Raw genomic sequence first — 19,604 nt, 5'->3', positions numbered from 1 at the left:
GCGTAATCCCCAAAAATCCTTAACACGTATGTCCCTCGCGGTCGAGTGTCTCCCGACTAGTTATGCTTTTCCTTGTGATCCGATGAATTATGTGCGGAGCTTTTTTCTCTCTCTCTCTCTCTCTCTCTCTCTTCTCGTCTCTCAACAACGAAGAAAAGATGGGAGAAAAGTAACTCCTCGTACCCCTCGGACGTTTGTCTTCTTCATGCGCATATGATGTACAACGTATTACACCGTTCGCACCCTGCAGCGAGCTTTAATGGCGTCTAATAAAAACGCGAAATATCGGACTCCCCGCTATATACCACTTGTACGACCGACTTCGTTATACACCTCAAACTTTGTCGAACCCTTGGCTCGTATTATAGCTAATTTGAAAACTGCGAGAGTGTAACGTTACGATAATTGTTTTTTTTTTTTTTTTTCAAAAATTACAAACGTTATTATCGCGGAACTTTATTCGTCGCAGTGATCGAGCGCTAATTGCAAGAGTTCGATGTTGTTACAAGTGACGGTTTGTATATTCTCTCCTTCAAATTCATCGCGAATCTGACGTATTACTTTGCGGAGGCGGTAATTCTTTTGGGTCGCGGGTTTGCTTTCGATATTATATCGAGCTTGAAGGATAAGAAATATACGATAAAATCGAAGAGGGATCGGCTTTCTTTTTTCGAGCCGAGCGAATTAAAGCGAATTTCTCAGAGAGTAATTGAGACCAAATCTTATGAGGTTATCATAAGTATTCGGGGACTTGACCAAGAACCACTCGATTGCCCTTGTGAGGTACTCGTGAGAGATGGAAGGGAAAATTGACTGAACAAAGTGAAGAGAGAAAAAGGAACGGAAAAAAAAAAAACTACCTCGGGGTGTGCTACGTCGTTTATCTAATGAAGCAAGTTAAACAGGTTTCCAGCGAGAAAATACAAGCCCACTCTGAGGGGGTGGAAAAGAAAAAAAAATAAATAAATGAAATAAAATAAAATAAAATAAGCGACCGAAATGCCGAACCACTGCGCCAAATGATCGGAGGTGTGCGGGTATAAACTGAGAGGAGTAAGGCAAAACGAACCCTAACCGAATAGTAATTGCGTTGCCTTCTTTGAGGTGTACGGTGTGAAAAGTATGAATTTCTATGGATTCGTGATAAATTGGGCAGTATCTGGTCCCCGAGGAATACGATTTTGTCGGCAGATTCCCATCTCCGTTCATGCGTAGGAGGGAGGGAGCCGAGGAGAAACGCCCGAGTCCCCGGGGCACGGACAAAGTTCTCCGTCCCTCCGACCCCGGGACCGTAGCAGCAAACCCTGTGCGGTGGCGGCGGCGGTAGCAACAACAACGGCGAGGGCGACCAAGGCGTGTAAGCAGCGGCGGCGGCAGCGGTAGCAGTGGCAGCGGAAGTTTCAGCAGCAGCGGTATCAGCGGCAATGGTACCCGCAGCATTCCAGCGACCCTGTTCAGCACCCTCTGACGAGCCGACCTCGCATCACCCCTGTCAGTATCGACTGGGGTTGGGAGGGAGGCTCGGGCGAGCTCGTGAGGGGTCGTGGGGCGTCGTGAGCCGTCGCGACGTCTCGCGTCGGAGCTTCCACATGGTTTGGTATTGGCTCCCAGGGCGCAGGGTGGTTGTGCGGCGGGGCTGCGTCTATGTTCAGGCGGGGATGCTCTGGAGCGCTGGAGCCGTGGACCGCTAGTGCCAAGGAGGCTGGTGGTTTGGTCGTTTGCTAGTTGTTTCGTCTTTTACACGTTCGCCGATACGTCCGTACGTGCGTACGTTTCGGATCGTTCGTACGTTTTGTCGTTCGGATCGTAAGATAATCCATTGGTCGTCGTGAGCGTTTTGAATCGTGTCCGACGAAACCCCGTTGACCCGAACGCGCGTGGATCCAGTGCTGGGAGTGTCCGTTGTTCTAAGGTTGTCCAGGGTGAAGCCGGGGTGTTACGCGGTACGGAGCGCCGGCACAATTTTTGACTCTAAGATTATGAAATAAAAATTCTTCTATTTTCAATAGGGAAACACAAAAGCCGAGGAATGTAACGATATGTACAGGTCCGTGTAAGCCGCAGAGATAGCAATACCACGATTGTTCGGTTATGCAGCGTATAGTGATCGTTCTGTGCCCGGAGCTTTCGATTAACCGGTGAATGCTGTGTGCGCGATCGGATACCGCGTTGAAACCGAAACTGAGTGACTGTCTCGATTGTTTTGCTTTGCATACCGTGCGGAGAGGTGCACACGCAGAGTCTGCCCACAGCAAACGTACAGGGGTTGGAAGAGACTCACTCGAGCATTTCGATGCGAAAAAGTTCATAAAGAAAATAGAATACAAGTCGGATAAAATTTTCCAAGGGATATTCGAGAGGTTCGAGTACCTAATCGAGTGACAAGTGCCGGCTAACGGAACATCGAACAAGGATAATAAAGTGACTGACCCCGGGGAGGAATATCCTTTTTTTCGTCGTTTTTGAAGAATTTTTCCCGACTTCAGACACCTCCAACGAATAGTTAGACTAATCTTCTCTCGAGATAAATAACTTTCAAATGTACCTCGAAAACCTCGCCAATCAAAATAGCATTACGACAAGACAAAATTGAATTGGTCGCTCACCGTAAGTTCTCGCAACGGTGTGTTTTGATAGGAAATTTTTTCACCCTGTGGGTAGAAAGAAAGTGGCCGAACGATTGAGAGTGATCGGACACCCCGTCATCATGTCAAAGATTATTATAGACGTCGATTCGATGGTGCAGCAGTTTACGCTGCAGTGGTAGCAGACAGTTTGGTGCAGGCCTTCGTCTAGTCGGGGTGGTATTTTTGCTGGTAAAGTGTGGCCGGGTGGTGGCGGGGGAGGTGGAGGGCGTGGAGGAAGGTGCAGAAGGAGCGCGAGGACGACGAGGTTACAGGAGAAACAAAGTCGTAGGGATGTGTGGCCATTGGAGGAGAGGGCTGCGAACTGCTAATATTACCTTGGCCAGGAGCACGAAATCGTGCCCGCCCCAAAGGACTCCGGGGGTTCGGTAGCTCACCACTGGCTATTCCTCGACGCCCGCGGGCAATGTGCCCACCCGTCGGGGACACACCGTAAGTACACTCTCTCGTCTTTCCTAACTTCTACTCGCTCACTCCCACGGCCACCCCCGTTTTCATTTTTCCATGTCCGTATCTCCTCGCGTTCACACATTTACCTCGCTCTCCGTACGCCGTACACAAGCGCCAGATCTCAGGGATTTCCAAACTTTTCGTCGCATGCGACTCTTTGACCGGGTCAAAGTTGCCTAGTTCTCTTTACAGCCGACGACAATGATCTGTACCCTGGTCTTTTTTCTTTTATTTTTTTTTTTCTTTTTTACTGTGAAAATTTCTCGAGGAATACGAAGTTATTCATCTCTCTCCGTAAACTCCTAATTATCGATCGATCTCCTTGAGTCTCGTGTTCGAGCTCTTCGCGATTTTTTTCACTTTGTTTATATTCATCGAGCGTGACATTTACACCGTGGAGGTGAAATTAATTTGAAGTACGAAAATCACGAAAATTAACCAAAACTTGCCTGGAACAAAAACAATGTAGATATAAGGTACAAGGCTCTGGATAATTAGAATTATAATGATAAAAACGATAATTATTATGCTCATAATAATTAGGAGCATGTCGGAGAATGGTGTAACAGAAATGAGGGAAGGGGAGGGAAAATGGAGAATTTTGTCGCGTTTCACGACTGTCGTTTAGAAATGTGCGTTGAGAAACTTTGGTGGAATCGTAGCGCGAGAAAGTCGACGAGCGAAAAGTTGTTCGTGTTAAATGATTCCGTTATCTGGCTTCGTTGGGCACAAAAGATTCAAGTGTTACGCTCGAACGGGTTTCTTGGATATTCTAGGTGAACCTTTGCGTCTAGTTTTACCGGGCACCTCGATTACCGCGCCCCAGAGTAATGAAGAACATGAGTTATTCCAGTCAATCTACTAGCCACTTGAAATTCCGATGGCAAAACCGTTGACCGAAATAACAAACAAATGATAATCGAGCACGGTCTGATCTCAGAATGAAAAAGAACGAGGAAGACTCCCCCCTGGTCCCCGGCACATCATAGTTGATCGTACCATCGTTGACTTATCAACGACTACATCGGCGCACGCTTTGATATTTTGACTCTGCGTTATCATCGCAATTTTGTAGGAATCGTTTGGCTGAACGTGCGGTTGAACCTAAAGAGTGGGAAATATTGCATGGAATGAGGTACCTATCGCTCCTGCGGACTACCGTAAAAGGGGCGAGTGGGGTCTTCCTCACTCTCGCCATCAGTCCTCGAAAGTACGAAAGAAGCTTTTAATTGGGCCCTCAAGGTAAAACGACGGGCCATGTTCGTTTCTTTGACGTGGGGTGAGCGTTGGATGGTAGCAGAGTGTAAAATGGCGGGAGGGCGCTCGGGGTGAGGCAGAGGATTTTCACAAAGTCGTAAGGAACTTGAAAAGGAAATGCGAAGGACGTTGGAGCTGTTTTTTTCTTCAAATACCTAAAGCACCGCAGTTTCATTACTAAATTTCCACACCACTCCGAGGCATCCGCCTCGTGGCGATTACGAATTCAAAAACCCTTTCCGACTAAAGTTATTGCCATCGAATCAGATTAAAATCTCAATGTCTCGCGTGCCGGATCAAGCCCGTACAAGAGGTGCGGAACTAACTTCGTCTGTTCTGTCTTTCCGTCATAGGATGCAGATCCGAAGTGCAATTTATGCATGCCGTGATTCGTTTGACGGAGAATAAACCCCGGCTGTACCTACGTTGTTTGTAAACAAAGTTCGGCGACCCCGAGAAAAAGCGACCGTTGGCGTATAGGCAGGAGGTAGGTGTGTCATGGAAATACGCGACGAGGAGGAGGTCTCGTACCGCGGTTGTTACCACGACCGCGCTGTACCGATGCGAAATAGCCAAAGGAACAATGCGCGGATGGATGAGCAGTCGCAAGTTTTGCATACATCGCTGTTGCGTACCCGGTCGACGGTGACTCGACTCGTTGGGTAAAAAGAGAAAAAAAAGAAAAAAAAACTACCAGATTACATTTCTCGCAAATTAAACCGGTCAAGTATCGCTAAATTTTTCCAACGATGACTGCCACTTCAACTGCTCCATAGTGCACCGTCACTTGTCAACCGTGTCGAATGTTCGGATTCGCCTACATACCTACAGGATAACGACGCACTTCTGTACCGCAGTACAGATTCAATAGTGGGTGATGCGAATTTCGTATAAATTCGATTTTCGATACCAGCTTGCGTGAAGAGTTACAGCGACATTTCCATTCAATGGTATTCTTTCGGCTCTTCAATTTTCAACCGATGAAAACTTGAGCTCCAAGCACTCAATTAACGAAGAATCGCAGATTTGCGACTAGAAACTAGCCTGGGTACACCGAGGTCCTCGTAAACGATTCATCGTCTGTACTCGCACTTCAAAAAGTTCACCAGACTTGAATCTAATCGGGTAATTCAGAGGACGACACCGTACATTGCATATTATACAAGTCCGTCATTCGTACGATCATATCACAGGTCGAATCGAGTTTTCGCCGAACTTTGCACACTCCATGCGCCTATCTCGTTTTCCGTCAATGATAAACTTGTACGGTCATATCGTTGCCCTCAGCGCGACCCGCATAAGAAGCGCTGATTTATAGCGCTGCACGCCACTGAACTGTACGTTCCATAGTTCCGGATCTGGTTAACTTGCCCGCTATACGTACGGTCGAACGGTAGATATACTCGTTTCGATTTCTCGAAACTCCCGCGCAAACGGGTCAAATGATATTTACCGATACCCGCTACATGGATGTATTGTGACGCTGAAGCTACGTATGTAAATTCGAGGTTCGTTTCCGGTCCGATTTAAGGTTTTCGAACTATTCGAGAGAGGAAGTACGTAGCTTACGCCGAAAATGAATATGAAAATTCAATCGGCCGATTGCTGGCAAAGCGACGCAAAACGAATACACCTCGAAAAAGTGTACGTCGCTAGACTGCAAAATATTCGACGTAAGATGAAAGTTCGCAGTATATGCGTGCATGTATAGGTATTACCGTTCCATCTAGGCGAAAGAACACGTATAGTAGCTGCAGCCGCATTCTTGAGATTGTTGAATTATTAAAGAAAGCTAGTCATGAATACGAGCAACCTTTAGCAAAAGCCGTGCACGCTGATATAGAAAATAACACAGCTCAAGCAGTCGGGAAAATTCATGTACTCGAAATTCCTTCAGATCTTACGTACAGCGTGTATGGAGTTTGTCGTGTATGGCTTGGATATTCCAAAGGATTAAATTTAAAAATCCACGAGGTAATGAAGAAAGAGGAGACACGGAGTAACTGATTCTAGTGACATCCGGATGCTTCGTTGAACTTTGTCAGTGACAGCTATTATGCTCGACAGATAAATTTTTTGGGGGAGGGGGGTTGAATTTTCGCGAATATAGAGGTTTAACCTTCCTTCAATTTCCTGGCTTTAGAAAATACATCCAATATTTTCGTTTACTCGCCGATATCCTATGTGGAATATTGAATATACGTCGGTGGAATGTGAAAAAGCGAGTTAAAAATAATTTTCCATTATCTGCTTACAACGGGTTGTACGTCGTCAGGTTTACGACGAAGAACTTTGTGCCCCGTTGTCGCCTGCCTGGCGCGTCGCAATTGGACCAAACGAGCTTAAATAATAGAATGCGTCCCTAGAATTCGTGGGGCGCGTAGTGGAAAACAGAAACGTTAAAGGGTGTGTTCAAAGCGCAGGAAATTCCAAGACATCGGGTGACATAAAAACAAGAACGCCCTCCGAGAGCCCGGAGCTCGGTTCTCTTCCGGAAACGTCGTTACGTCACGCGTTCAAGTTTAGTTTCGGATATGAAACAGCGCAGGCGTCACCACGCACGGTTTACACAGACGGAACCCCATTTTCAACTCTATACACCTATTTAACGAAACTGCAAACCGGAGACGAACCCGATTACCTTGTTGTCTCGCATTCAACGACTGACCGACGTAGAAAACATTACCTTAGAAATCCCCGTACGTGGCGAATGTGTCCTGGCCCCGTTCAAATGAAATTCGGATCAAATTTTATTTCCCCGTGTTTATTCTCCTGTAATGTTGAATTCGTTCTCACTGGTAGTAGCAGTGGCAGATTTAAAGCGACCGTTAAATTTAAAACGACCCCGTAGTTAATAATAAAAGCGTCATTAATTCCTGCTATGGTGTTACCCCGTAATGTTTTCTCATGAGCGCTACGTGCGATTTCATACACCCCACTTTCTGGTCTCATTTCACCGTGGCTTTTTTTCGATCCCGATCCCGAAAGCTGCCTCGATCGCGTTCCCCGTAGTTCTCATATCGAATGAATGATGAATTTTTCCATCGCAACGGTTCATGACGGACGTGAGTTCCCGATGACCGAGCAGCATCCATGTTACACGCTGATAAAGTAGAGTAGAAATCTTTTTTTTTCACCTTCGGTTCTCCGTGCCTCTCTTGCAGTTGTCTTACGGTGATACTCGTAACAATCTCGGAGTCAGGCATCAGGAGAGTCGTCGTGGATCGTGAAAATAAGTTGATCTTCCAAAGGCTATAAGGGGATCTCCTCGCACGCGAATAAAGCACGTTTCATAAATTCCAACTCGGTAACGATACATGTATATCCCATACTATAGGGACTGCGGCGTGGGCGTTTCAACCTACAGAAGTTGGCGTATATTCCAAAACCGGTAGAATTCCTACTCGAGTATTTTTGCGCTGAGCCGCACGGTAACGACGACTCGCTCGTGCTTGTCAGATGAAATGAGCTCTCAATTTTTCGGTCATTCTTTCTTTCGTTGTATCATTCGATCCGACGTCACACTTGGCATATTTTTCATTTTTTTTCCCATTTCACTCCGGAGTATCATTCGTTATTTGTGAAAAATTTACTGCATCGAGTTTTACTTACTTTTTCACGGAAGTAAAACGAACTTGCGAAATTGACTCGTAGCTGACGGAAAAAAAAATCAACCGATCACCGAACTCGTTTGGAAATCATAACGAATTATAATCTGACGATAGGAGCTTCCATGAATCGCTGGAATCAATCGCAGATCGAATATACATTATATAAATTATATGAGACAGACAGTGGCGACAAATTTTCAAGTTGGATTCCGAATCGGAATAATGTCTGCCGCGAATATACTTACATTATTGATTTCGTTGGATTTAGTCGTCGGTGATACTCGGTTTATAAAAAAGCTTCTGGGTCCTGCCGGTTGACGAGCGGTACAAGGTATATCTCGTTCAGAACGGTCTGCAGGAAGGCTCACTTTCAGAAACAAGCTGAATAGCTTATTTGTGTACACTTTGAAGGAGATGTACCTACACTAGGTCTAGTCGTTTTGCCCCACTTTATACACCGCTTTATTCAGAGTCAACAGCTCGAGTTGAAATTGAAGACATTCGACTGAGTACGAAACAGTGCCCACCCATATAATATTTTCCAGCTGTACCTAATTCTTGCCCTTTTCAAACCTGATTAAATCCAGTTGTTGTTTCGTTTAGCTTATGCACAATTTGCCCCGCACCGACGCCTACGCGATTATTCATTTCTGATGAAATTTAATTGGCTAGTGCACAGGATCGATAGCAGACACGTCGTATTTCCTTATGTGTATGTGCAACGCACACGTACGTGAATTCAAGCCGAGCCAACCCAACCTGACTAAATTAAACCAACCCTATCTGGCCACTCGAATCAAGTCGCCAGACGTCGCACATCTCGACTTGAACGCTGTTATCGGACCAAAGTAACGCCATGTGCCGCACGTTGTTCCGCCGATATCGGGTTGCATTTACAAATAATCGTGTGCGTATCACCCGTCGATGTGGATCTGGAAATACACCGAACTGGTTTGATTGCAAATTGTGGTTAACGCGCGAAATGCAGTTGAGGTACATGAGTTGATATTTGACGGATGCAAGACGACGCGACTTCGTCGTAGCCATATCGCTAGCGTATTCGATATAATGTACGTACGATATTTCTAGAGATACTTCTAAGGGTGGGTATATCGCATATTAAATAGTTCCCAGTTTAAGATGTTTAGAGGGCGAAAGTTCGTCTACTCGCTTTTGCTGAAGCGTAATTATAATGTACGCGTCGAGGCAAAATAGGTGCACACCCACGCAATATCGTTTCTTCGCAATTCGCAGCAGCTTATTATCCTATAATATTAGAAACTCATGGTGAACGCAGGTGGCGTACGCTACGTTAAATTATATATAATATACGAACATAAGTACGTATACACACGTATGTATATATGCATAGAATATGTAAACGCTGGAAAACTGTAAGGACCTCGATAAATTTTCCAACCGAGTACAACAGAGAAATAATGTGCATACGTTGAAAGCACACATCGAACGTGTGATGCGAGTATATCGGCAAGTGAATGTAGATATTTGTGAAGGGGGTGGATTATTTTAATGGATATTTGAACAAAATTTGACATCCGCAAGCTAGCCACATTTTCCGATAGTAATTTCACCGGACGTATCGCTCCGTACAACTTTGAAATCTGTAGCACTTTCTGCTCTCTCGTGGTTTTTGCCCGCGCATATGCGAGCGTAGTTACCAGACGAATTTCCAGTTTTGGTACCGGAGAAACTGCAAATCGCACCAAAGTTGACCAGTTGATAAACGAACGTTCCTATATCCGAGAGCGTTGACCCTCCAAAGGAGTATAACTACTGGCAATTCGAAGATTAAAGATAGAACGGAAAATAAAATACAACAGATGCAAAGCCGGCTAATAACACGGCAATTCACTGATTCGTTGTAATTTCATACCCGATCGAATTACGTTTATTTTAATTTTTACCGGGCACTCCGTGTGTTCCATCTAAAGATCCAACCGCATTGCGTCAATAGAATATGCGGTTGAAAATGTACTCAAACGTGGCGCAACCCAATCAAAACTATGCTCCGACGCCCCCGAGCCCGGAAATGTACAGCTTGTGCCAAAACGGAAGGTAGTTGAGCTGGCGCGCCCCTGCCGCCGCTGTTGCTGGGTCACCGAAACTAAACTCACACCTTCATATCACGGTCCACTTAATCTTTTGCGAATGCCTTGCACCAGAGAAAGTTCACACCGGGGCTGATTGGTTTGTGGTACGTTCTAATCAGACTTGAAAACTTTCGAGTCGTCAGGTTTCCACCGTCGACTCATTTCGTGCGAGGACGTCGCTGCAGCGGACGACTAATAACCGAATTGACTTGAAAAAACTCATTGAATTCTATTACTTTCATTCGTTTTCACCCCTTTCCCGATGCCATTCCTACAGGAAAAAATATCTACAGCTATTACAGCCCTGTGCGACGAAATCAACTCGACGATAGTTCTGTCAACTGGATCGTGACTTATAACTGTAATTTAAAAGTGTTAGCGCTAGGCATGGGCTCCCAATCGTCTACAGAGGGAGATGGTCAAAATTTATTTCACTATCGATTGTGGATCACGAGCATACACCTGTATTTTGTACACATGTGTACGTGGAAGTTACATAGCTTGTGGTATTCGAGTTATAAGCCCGCGCCACTCGGAAGGTAATTTTCTACCTCAGGATCCTTGCCAAGTGAAAAACACATTCAAATCACGATTGGCTTATCGGAACGAGGCTCCATTTTAAACTATTCGAATGATCTAAATTCACTTATTCGCGACATCTCCCCATACGTGAGAGGAAAAAAAAACGAACGAACGTCCGAAGTCGCTTACGCCTGGGTTCGTGTTGCGCGCAAAATTCCATCGACGGCTCACATCAAGTGCTATATGTATAGTATACTTATCGTATAACTGACGGTTGATAGCCAAGTTGGGTCCAAGTATTATAATAACAGTAATAACAACAACAACAACAACAACAACAACAACAACAACGGTAATAATAATGAGCCTATGAGTGAACTAGCGTTGAAACCATTAATCATCCTGAAGGAATCGCCGCGTATGCCGTGCACACATTATACTAATACTTTTAAGCAAATCGACTTTACCTGGCAGAAGCTGACGAGCCATAAATCTTCGATGTTTAGAAAAGCAATTTAAAAGTTTTAGTTGCCTTCCTTTTTTCCGTATATTATACGTAAAAATTAACTTTCACCGCTTTTTGCATTTTGTATTTTTTCTTTTCTTTTTTTTTTTTGTATGCATCAAATGTTCTGCCAGTCGCAAGTGTTTAAAAGTTGATAAATTTTGGGCTTGAAAACGTGAATTATGATCGGTTGAATAACTTTTAAAATATCGCGACGTTCATTTTAACTACTGTGATTATTTCTGCAGCCTGGTAATTTTTCACAGATAGAAAGCTACGTACTCCCGCTTTATTAATGAACCAAACAAAAGAAATTATGGGTAGCGCTGGAAAAAGATATTTATGAATATTATGCGTTTTATTTACTCACATCATTGTTTCTTTTTTTTTTTCCCCCCCTTTTCCATCCGACTACGCCGGGCTTGAATAAACGTATTACCTAACTATACTGGACGTCCAGTGAATTATACCGCTCGCGTCGTCGACGGCGAAAATATACGATAACCTGGGACGGTGCTGGTGCAGTGCCCTTTGAGATCGTTGCCCGCGTCAGGTCGTAAAGGCTTGAATTGACGAGCGGAAGCGAGCAAGCAGTTTTCCGTGTCCTTTTGTTTTTCAATTTCATTGGAACGATGCCCCATTTAACGGGCGTGCCTCCTCACCTGATGTAATTTAGTCCCACCTCAAGACCGAAACCTATGAAATATTTCCATTTATTTTCGACGATTTCATCGCGCTGCGGGAATCGATCGAGGATCCGCTTCCGGGCCAGTGTTATCACGGTGTGGAATTATTCACGATACGACGAGCTTCGAGATTCGTGGAATCGATGCGCCTCTTTTCATGTCCCCCCCGATTTATTTTCTAGAGGGATTAATTGTGACAACGCGCAATGATCGCAATGTACGCAAAGCATAGTTGGCGAATCAGAGCGAAGATAGGAAGGAGTGGAAAAGTCTGCCGTTGGGTTATCGGATGGAAAATCGGTGGGTGAACGATGTACACCTACTCGGCGAGACTGATACCGTCGTTACAAAGTACCTGAAGCACACCCGCATGCCGCTGGTGGTAGTACTTAAAGCAAAGTTAATTTTATTCGTTTCTTTTTTTTTATTTATTTTTTTCATTTTTTGCCTCATTGTTAGGAAAACACCCTCCCATTAATAGGATCAGATGGAGGATTATGGACCACCCTTGGAAGCACGTAATGAATATTAATTTTTGGTCGGTGCTAAGCGTAGACTACCCCACCCACCCACCTACCTACCTACCTACCTATAGCCCTAACTAAACTCCCACTTCTTCGTCGCCCCCCGTTACCCGGTTCATCTTTTTCGGGCCATTCTCTCTTGCCCCGCGAGAAGGCAACCGACCGCCCTCGACCGTTACTCGGCGAGAGTTTAATCACTACCACCCCCGTTATAATAACGGTAGGAGTACCCGGGCTACCCCTTCTCGGTTATGGGAGTCAGAAGGAGGACACAGGAGCTAGGCTATACCGTTCGGGACAACGCGCGTCCCTCTCTTCGGAGCCCTCATCCTGACCACCGTCTACCTATACACTTGTAGGGTCGACTTTATACGCCGCGGGGACACGTACGTGTGTACACGTAGAAGCGTACCACACGAAACCAATACGAACTGAGTCGAAGGTACGGGGTGCATGAATGTGACTCTCAGCGACGAGTCTCGTTGGTGGCGACAGTGCAGAGAATTTCTCCAAGCCCTGATGAGTTCGAGGTCGGACAAAAGACACGGTGAGCCTGGAAAATCCCTCTTTCCCCGTTTCCCCTTTTCCTCTTTTCCTCTTCCCCTCCCCTCCCCTTCCCCTCCCCTCCTTTCCTTTTCCTCGTCCTCTGTATTTCCTACCTGCAGGTTTCCACTACTTCAATCTCGTGTGCGTGGCGTTCACGTGTGTTTTCCTACTCCCGCCTTGACTCTCGAGGTTGACTTTTAGCAACCCTCCGCCAAATTACTGTTCCTATTGTCGTGATCGTGCGCGAGGTATAACCTCGCGTCAATTTTCAGACGTGCTTCCGTTAACATGACGGGACTCATGGTTCAGGTTACTCATGTCGGACAACATTGTTGGTCTACCATCCGAGTAGGGATTTGGATTATCCTGGTTATCCCCGGCTTGTCATTTCCGTAGACGATCTGCGCGGGCACCCTCCTTTATTTTATGCGTTTCGCTTCTTCTTTTTTTTTTCACTCGTGCTCGTTTAGATAGTCGTCGTCATTTTCAGTTTTTTTTTTTTCAAGGTGCAATATACCGTATCGAGGTTCCCCAACAATTTCACTCGATCGGACAAAAGTGAATTATAGCATAGGATCATAGATGTATCGAATGTATATTGAATCTAAAATTTCCGGAAATCGAATCGAAAACATCCACATGTCGGTTTGATGGAGATTTTTTTTCTCATGAATCGTTAGTACGACGAAATTTTCGAACGCAGTCTCTGCTATGGGTTCTAAAATTCCTGCTATTATCTTTCCTAAGAAAATAACGTCAATAAAATGTTTGAAAATATTCTTTATAATATCCTTCCTTATGATCCAATTATTCATTTAGCAATAAAATAATTTGGTTTGTGCCCTAAAAGAGCCATAGTGCAGACGGAGGGTTATTACTCTCATGCGACTTTCCACGAGTTTGACTGATCTGTCGGATACGTTTGAAAATGCGACAAATTGAGAAAAACTGCCATTCCGCGTCATCTGGAAGTGTACTTATAGGCGAGATAGGTCGTAGTATGTACATCGATACATTTCTCGACATTTGTACTTTATCCCCTCAAACGAATCCATCGAACTACATCCTGCCTGCGACTGGATGTGACGTTTCGTTTCCTTTTCCCCTGTAGTAATATCCGTCAGCTTCTCGGTAATGTACTATTTATCGACACGCGTATTCAGATAGTGACTAAATAGTGAATTTCATCACTTCTTTGTACATTCGCGTAAAATAACATCACGTACGTTCTGTTATATTTCAATATTGTTCAAACCTGAAAATTTTAATATCTAGCTCTTTGTTATCCGTAGAACGAAGATTCAGAGGAGACTGCTGCAGTTTCAATTTACTCCCGAATTTGCTTGGTTTTGTCTACCCTGAAGCCCGTCCACCCCCCAAGGTTCTTTCATTTGTGCGAGGCTTTTGAAAAATCAAGTTCCCTAACGTATAATTACGAGAGACAATTCATCTCGATAGATATCGTGAAATTTCAATCTGAAGAAAATTTGAATAATCGTATTTCAGCTCTCGCGAAAACTGTTTTCGCCTTGTTTTCATCGTGAAATTAATCTGCGGCGAGATTTTTCTGTCGAAAGTGTGCTGGAGCAAAAATTTCCGTAATATCATCTTTTTCTTCACCTGTATACTTGTGAATTTTCGATAACTCAAAAAGTTCGTCAGAAAAACTAGAAACTTTGACGACAGACTTTGAATCGCGAGCACCGTCTCACCGAGCGCTTTTTTAATCTCTAAATCGGGTAAAAACAATTGCTTCTCTCTACGCAAAATGCAGACTGCAACTTCGATTCGGCTTTGGGGGTATTTCTGATAGGATGCAGTTTCATATTTTTGTACGTACGTGTGATAAAACATCCAATTAAACTTGAACTACATGACGTACAGAAGACGGCCATGAATTAAACGTTATCACGAAAAGGCCACGAAGGTAATTCGATTCATCGCGTGCACCAACATGTGTATACTAGAGTAATACAGGTACGTGTACAAAATGTAACAGTGGGCGTTATTCGCTGCGAAAATTGTTATACCTGCGTACACGTGTATTTATAAAATGACGAGAATAATAGCGATATCTGAAGCGTGAATTGTGAAACAGGTAATTTTCACCTTCGCAAACAAACAGGGACTGTCTGTGTCCGTGTAACGATCTGACGGAACAGTGTGGTAAGGGGGGTATTCCTCACGTTAGCCCGGTCAGTATGGGTGTACCGAGCTTCTTTAATTGTAAGATATATTGTTAAAAATAATTCACAGTAATTTAAGGCTTCGGCTCGTCGTCAGTTTTATTTGGGGGATACAAGTTTACAGGTTTGCGGTTGTTGACTTACTGCTTACCTATCGTTTGTCTACTAACGATTACCTGACGATACATGTAAATACCTAAGTAAGAACATATTCACATATATGGATAATAAATATAGGTCGCTTATAACATTCAATTGAAAAATTTGGAAACCCTGTTTCAGACATCTGTCGATTAATCATTCATATATATTCATATGTAAAGCAGATGTTGAGCCAGAACAACGAGAAGAGTCGAAACTTCGATGGACATAACTGTCATTTCCAATTATGAGAGTTGCTTTTGCGAAGCACGTTCGAAAAATTGAGGTTCGATTTTGCTGACGAACATTTAGCATAGACGAGAAAATTGGCAGAATACTCGAAGCCACTACTAGTCCAGTCGAAGTCGTAAATTACAAACAACGACGGAAATATCGGAACTGACGGGACAGTAATAAGTTGAATCATTTCCTCAGATAATAGTCTAAGACCGACCAATCGTGGAGGTAGTTTTCCATGGCTACTTACCAGCTACGGCTCATCGTCAGACAGCAAACTCATGTACTATTCAAATTACTCAACGATATATATAAATCATACCCCGTGTCGAGGCTGGTATAGATATGTGATGTCGCGATGCTCGTTCGGTCGATATAACGGTAGATTGGATTGGACTAAAAATTTCAAGGGGGCAAATGTAGGCCACATCAACGAACCTGGTGAAATATACTGACAGGCGGTTAACAGATGTCGGTTGGTATTCTCATCAACGACGTCAACAACGACGCTAATCGAACGCTCGACAAGTACCACTGAAACGTCACGCTTCGTACTATCGGAGGAAAAATCTCTCACCCGTACGCGTAATAAGAATTCTTATTTAATCCGAAGTCAGGTTTTTAAAGCACATGTACAACATTTTATCGCTGTCACGTGGTACGTGCATGGTACACCGAAAGTCGTCGTCGATTCGTTATGCATTTATCGCGGATTTGCAAGTCGTAGCTGTAGAAACAATTCAGCCTTTCAGATCTTTAAGGTTGCACCGACCCTCCGAAATCGTTTGACGTTCGACGTTTGCGACAGCCCCCTCTCACCTTTTTAATACATTTTATTTCGAATGGTTACACTTTAACTCGCACCATTCGTTAGAACAACATTCATTCTGCCACTACGTCTATCTGAGGGGTGGGTCAAGACGACCTACGCAGAGACAATAAAACGTTCCTCCTGTACCAAAATATTTCGCGTCATAATTCGCTGGGTACATTATATCTTCTTTAGGCTAACTACACTTTTCCATGGATTGTATTTTTCGAACGCACTTGCAATCTGTCGAACACATTATCTGCGAAACTAAAAGTACTGTGAAAATCGATCGCTATTCTGTGATAAAATTTAACGACTAGGTGATACGGCCCGTAGAACGTCTAGTAAATTATTTATGTTTAACATCATACCCGTTAGACCGGCAACAGCTGTAACAGTTGTTCGGAATGAAATATTTGTAAAGTTTGATGACGCGAGTTTTTTTTCCCTCTTCTTTTCTTCTAAACCCGTGGAGCTTAAAGTACCGAGCCAAGCACTTCTGATTCTGTATACCTGTGTACAATATATTGGATTTGTTTGTGTGCGCGGTACCGCACATCCCCTGTGAAACTTTACCAACACTTCCCCCGATTCCCTGTGTTGTACGCGAGGGGTGGCGGGAAGGGGGGAGGGGGGATTTTATTGATACAAAATGTTGGCACTGTTCGAAAATGATACGGTTGTGCGGTGACTGATCTTTTCTTACCTATTGTAAAAATCGGGCTACACAGAATAAGATATTTCAATTTCTCCGCATCTCCTGTCTGATTTCAGGTTCAACGACCTATCTCATATTTTCAATATAACTCGACAGACCCAACCGTCAAATGTCAGCGAAGATCAAAGGGCGCCCGTAGTCGACGACTGTCTTTATACCCTTTCGGGTGAAAATACTGCGTCCTAATGTTCCCCCCTTTTCTTTACGGATATTTTCCACTTAGCGGATTGAAACACGGATCGAAATGCCGTGCTCGGGCCGTTTAATGGATCACTCGATGTTACATCTAACGGGGACCAGAAATGTCGTACTTCGATCTACGAATGTTCGAAGTAGACGACTCGATTATTCCATCTCGTCTCCGTGCTTTTCACATTCGTCAGATAATTCGGGGGATACCCCCAAGACCTCCGCGTTATCCTGGGACGGGCATCTCGTTTTTCCCCGAATCGTATGGGATAACTTTTCTCCCTGTGAGCTGAATGTACGTACATAGAACCGCATCGGACAGACCTCATCTACCGTCGCGCGCCGTGTACGTGTACAAACTCCAAGATGTAAATGGCATCCGTCAAAGCACGGTGTGCCCTGCGCATGACAATCTTCCGTGGGCCGAAATGTTTCAAGATTTTCGCAGTACGATGTGATATTAATTTTTATCAGAAATCTCCCCGCGGGAGACAGTCTTAGCCGAAGATAACATTCTACCGTATACGATTAATGATCGGAATGAAAATCTGAACGTATAATACCCTTGCGAGTGGATCGAAAAAACCTAGTGGCGATTATCGACTCGCTCTCGAAGACGGCGAATATCTGTGATTTCTTGGAATATCACCCGCAATAAAGGGGAGGAGAACTCGTCACAGTGTAATCGCACCGGGAAGAGAGCAATGGATCTTGGAATTTAGCGATTGATCGAAGCGGATGTTGATATTTTGCCGGGCGAAAGACGAGTTATTCAAATTCGTAAGGTTCTCTACAACCCCTGCGAATCTTAACGATCCGGAGAATTCGATTTCGTTCGTGAATTAGAGACAATATTCACCGAAGTGGATGCACAATATGGAAAACCGAAGAACGGCACCTTCCTCTCCGTTTGAACTTCCGCGTGAAAAAACGCTCCGACATTTGTCTTCGACGGTTACTGTTATGCGTAGGGGAATGCATGTGTCGAACCAACAACAACAATGGTAATGGTAATATTTTTTGAATCACCGAGATTGTCCGTCAGAATTTCGAATACAATAAGTTTATATTTCAGCGGAACAACGGTGGTTTAATCATATCAACGAACAGTAACCCCCACGGTAAAGGTTTCGCTGAATTAATAAATTAACAATTCCATGAATTATCTTTTGCTGCTTTACGGCGCAACGTATAATGGCCTCTCGTTCTTCATGGTAATACGGCTGGAGTTATAATCGGAAAAGGGAGGGAAACTTGGGTCAAAATTTCAAACGATGAGAGAGATACAATATTTTACCCCACCCCCCCCCCCCGCGATCAATCTTTGCACCTCCGTTAAGCTTATCAACGTTTGACTCGACTGCGAATTTTTCTCTCTTCCACAAATACCGTAGTATTCGTGATAATAATGGAAATGAAAAAATCTCACTAGCGCAGTGAGTCGTTATTTGCAGTGAAAAATGTCTAAATTTAATATCGCGTACCGATATTCTGCGGACGGGGTATACAGGGAGTCTGGGAAGCTTGAAATGAAACGACAGGCGACAAGGGGTAGGAAGACTGGGAAAGTGCCGTCGCTACCGTAGTTCAGCTCTATACTCTATAGTTGGCGGGCGTATACCTCGGAAATGGGATGTTACATCAGATGCGTGTTAAGCGTGTTTCCCTGAAGCTGACAGATTAGCTTACCGTATTTCCTTTCCGAAGTACCGATGTCTATAGGTGCCTCAGTTGCCGCTCTATAGAAACTAATCTTACGCGAGCTTATCGCTTAGGTATAGGTGCACGGTGAGTATACACATATACGATCTATATGTATACGTATAATATATACAATATACATGCATCGATGCAGCGGTAACCCTCTCCGCGGAACCGAGTTACGGTTCATCAACAACGATTGCACTTTCCATTTCACAAGGTATTCACGTTTGGATAGTGAGAGCCGGTAACCGGCGGGAATTTATAATGTAATTATACAACGGTATCACGTGGTGTAATGAAACGCATCGCGATCTTTTTCCTAATCTCAATGAGTTTATTCTCTTTTCTTTCATTCCTTCGAGTTTGTCATGAAATCGGTCTAGAGGACAGAAGAAGTTCTGCGAACTGCAACGCCTACACGATTATCACAAGACTTCTAGACAATGGAATAATTTTTTCTTCAATTTTTTAGCTGGTAAAGGGTTCATGTGAACGTCTCAAGCGACCCGTAAACATTGTTTGTTTTTTTGAACTTTCGAAGCGTTCTCGCTTTCTAAGACGAAGAGAATAAAGATTCGAGTGGTAGGAGAAGTCGGTAAAAATTTATAAAACTAAGCTCAAGTTGATGTTCCACGCCACCTCTCGTAGTGAGCACATCTCATTCGTTTTAGCTCCTCTGACGACGTCGTGAAAATTTGGTCAAGTTATTTCATCAGCACTTCACATCGGAATCAAAACCGTCTCTCGACTGACCAGAGGTA

At 44.2% G+C, this 19,604-nt stretch overlaps 1 protein-coding gene across 1 annotated transcript in view; it reads left to right on the top strand.

The window, feature by feature from the left end:
• Positions 1 to 1,005: 1,005 nt before the first annotated feature.
• LOC105683196 (acetylcholine receptor subunit alpha-like 1) overlaps positions 1,006 to 19,604 on the top strand; it is a 143,993-nt gene continuing 125,394 nt past the window's right edge. Inside the window, exon 1 of the mRNA XM_048649125.1 lies at positions 1,006 to 3,077. The gene's annotated coding sequence lies outside the window, so the exon portion shown is untranslated. The remainder of the gene's footprint in view (positions 3,078 to 19,604) is intronic.

Source organism: Athalia rosae, chromosome 1 (genome assembly GCF_917208135.1).
Source record: "Athalia rosae chromosome 1, iyAthRosa1.1, whole genome shotgun sequence".
Lineage (NCBI taxonomy): Eukaryota > Metazoa > Arthropoda > Insecta > Hymenoptera > Athaliidae > Athalia > Athalia rosae.
The sequence above is the reverse complement of the archived record's forward strand: the minus strand, read 5'-3'. Positions and strand labels throughout refer to the sequence as shown.